The sequence below is a fragment of the Sardina pilchardus genome, chromosome 3 (genome assembly GCF_963854185.1).
Source record: "Sardina pilchardus chromosome 3, fSarPil1.1, whole genome shotgun sequence".
NCBI lineage: Eukaryota > Metazoa > Chordata > Actinopteri > Clupeiformes > Clupeidae > Sardina > Sardina pilchardus.
The window spans coordinates 3,751,011-3,754,630 of NC_084996.1; positions in this window are offsets into that span (position 1 = coordinate 3,751,011).

Below are 3,620 nucleotides of genomic sequence, written 5' to 3' on the forward strand. Positions count from 1 at the left end.
GTAAGAGCATGAAGCCAAGTTGGATGTCACATGTACAAGTAGTACATGCTGAAAATGTTTCTGCAGTTCTTTTTTTTTTAAAGCATGTTGTGATGGTGTGTGTGTGTGGGTATGTGGTTAACCAAAGAAAAATGATCAGCTTTGGCCAATATGTGAAACCTGCTCACTGCTCTGAGGAAAAACGTATAAAATCTAAACTTTTCTGGCGGGGAGGGAATGCAACAATCTTGCCTGAGTAAATATTTGTTTGTTTATGTTGGCTATTTTTTGTACAGTCTCTCCATATTTATTTCCTTAAGGGCTTAGCTTTAAACCATTTGTGCACTTAGGCTATGAGAGGCCTCGCCCTCCTGGTGGATGTAACAGCAACCACCATAAAAGGAAATCTTTAAGTGTGTCACATGGTAACAATGTCAAGAATTCAAGGGCCCTGTCACATGGGACTTTCTCAAGGAAATCAGATTGAAACTGCCGTGGTCAAATGAATGAAGTAGTGATTGCTGAGATACCGTAGGGAATGTGTGTAGCAAAGAAGATTTTCACTTTTGCCTGTTGTTGCAACTGAAAACTGTTGTTGTTTTTTAGCATATTTACCCCCTTTTTGTCAGTTTTTTGTGAACTTTCCTACTTTTGGTTTGCTGTTGTTGTTTTTTCCAAAAGAAGTTGTGTTACTTGGCTAATGTAAAAGTCCTGTGAATTCCCTCAGACTGAGGTCTTATTGTTTCTGTGGCAGGGGGTTGTGCACTGTTTTTAAGCTGTGGCTGTAGCTCTAGTTTAGTTCCAAAGAGGTCCTTTAAATCGTGAATGCTGTCAGCAAGAGGGGAAGTGGTTGTGATGACAACAACGTCTTAGCCTTATATAGTCAGCCCTGACAGCTAGGGGAAAAGCTCAGCTCATGAGCGACTCTGTGTGTCAGTGACTGATGGCTGAGACTCTTGTTTGTCTATGGTTATGCCGCCGTGTTGCTCTTGTCACTATGTCACCAGCTCTGCCAGTGATTTTTATCCTCACCCGCTGTGTCACGTTCACAGTCATTTTCCCATAACCCAGAGTATACTATGAGATTCCATTGGGCTCCCTCATTGCAGGCTGACTGATGTACACTCCCCTCTGCAGGTCACACACACAGACACACACATACACACGGACACACACACACACACACACACACACACACACACACACACACACACACACACACACACACATACACGTACACAGTGACACAGACGCAATAACATTTACATGTCCGCAGTATAGTCATACTTATAATACTTGTATCATAACTTCCCCCTGGCACCCCTCCTCCGGTCTCCTCCTTCCACTGTTTAGATGGCCAAACAATCGCTCTCACAAGGCCTTTAGGCTGGGAACGCCTACTCCACTTCTTGTCTCTCAGGCTCCATATATGGAGTGAATGAGCAGGTAGTGATTGCCAAACTTAGTCATCAAAAGCTCGCAGTCCATTCACTGCGCAGTCAGCTCGTGTAGCGCTGTCTGCCTGCCTGCCTGCCACTATCACGGAGGCGTGTTCTCCCTGCCCTGTCGGCTATGCTCCGTGCCTCTGCACGGTGTCTGCGCGTGTTGACTGGGCTCGTAACTGCTTGGGCGCAGCCAGTCGCACAAAAGCTCATTTATGATGTCTTGTGATGTAAGGACCTTGTTTTTTTTTTTGTTTCGTTTTTTTTTTGTCAGCCTTTATGTTGTCGGGGCTTGCTTTCGGGTTTCAGGCTAAACTTCCTGTGTGGAGATTTTACAACAGGAAGTGTCATTGTTACACACAGAGGCATACAGCAGCGCACTGTTTTGCGTGTCCAGTGTAGTGGCCGCAGCCCAGCTTGTTGTTGTCCGCCATGCAAACAATACTGTGTCATTCACATACACTTAAGGAGAAGGGATTCCTCCTCTTTGCAGAACACATCCGCATGTAGTACAATGGCTTCAGTGCCAAAGGAAATGCAGCAGGGACGTTCATTTTAACACAGCAGAAGGGACAAAGTTACATTTCCACAAAAAAAATTAGTTGAGATTTCCACTATACTCAACACCATGGCATCAGTTCAATGGGAGTTGAGACCTTAGGATTCCTTAGAGATGAATTGATGGAAATCCATCGGCCCAGATCAGATTGCAGCGGATGCTTGTATGGACTCACGCCAGGCACATTTTGGGCTCGGCTGTCTGTCTTGAAGAGTGTCTGTAGCCAGGAGTGGAAAAAGAGACCCACAAATACCGGCAAAGAGCTGATGGGTTTAGGGCCTGCAGACGTTCGTTTCTGCTCTGTTTGAACACTGAGGAATGAAGCTCTTGTCTGTGCATGTTTGTGTTTCTCAGGAATGGCAATTGTCTCTCTCCATGAAAAGTACACACTCTGTGCAGTCTTGGTGACTCACAGTAGACTGAGGCATATTAAATGGAGCTAAGCCTCTTGATTTGCTCGATCACTGTTATCAAGGTTGTTATGGCCGGAGAAGGGGAGTCACTGCGGTTTATAAGAAAAAAGATGTCCATGTTAAAGTTTACGATGTTTAATCAACCATTCTCTACATTATAGGGGCTTTTTACAGTACGCCTACTTTGAGATAGTACTGCACACTTCCTTTTGATATGACCTTTGCCTTTAGATATAGACTATACAATACTGCTGCTGTTCTGATAAGATGAACATTGTATTACCACAAAAAGACATGATGAAGACAGAAAATGTATGTCAGATGTCATTTGTATTCTCTCTGTCATTCACTCTGTTCTAACATCGGATTCTTGTGGTTTTCAAAGCTTTACCATTAAGGCAGCTAATGTCATGTTGGTGACAAAATGTACTCTAGTGGTTCCCTGCTGAATATTCCTACCCCATGAAACAAGTTGGCCTTATTTCATTGCTTGTGTGATTACATGCAAATGTGAACTAGCTGTCATAACCAGTCTGTCTAGCATATGGATATACAGTATATGTGACCTGACATACAGAAACATCAGGATGTACGTATAGAAAGATGTACAGTGGTGCACAGCTCTGGCCAAGCGGTATTTTTTCTGTGTATTGTACATTTTTAATTTGCACAATGCTTTAAAAGCCTTTGTTTTCTTCATACTGTCACAATTGTCTGTCAACAGAGACAAAAAACCTTGAAACATACCCACTGTCTTGCAACCATTCCCCTCCACATAAAATAATATGTAACTTTGTAGTTTTGAAACAGAAAATAGGGCTGCCTTGCACATTGTTTGTTAGGAAAACGGTTAAAAAAGGGTTAAATTCAAAGGTTTTTGGAGGAACCGTCTCTCAGTGTCTGTTCCTTCTGCTTATAACAGATACCATTTCATCCAGTGTGTGCCATTACAATAGAACCACGTCACATTGCAGCATCCCCAAACACTGGCACACCCAAACCAGACCAGTAAGAAATGTAGGTCAGAAAGCATGCATTCACCAAACTCACACTTAGATCACACATTGATTGCGTTATACTGCTTAGCTTTTAGCTTCCGAACTCTTCAAAAATGTCCAAATATGAACAAAAGCTGAAATACTGTATGGCATTGTCTTACTGTAATTGATTCATTTATTCACTGATTCATGTGCACAAGCCTGCAGTGTATCGATCATGCCACACCTA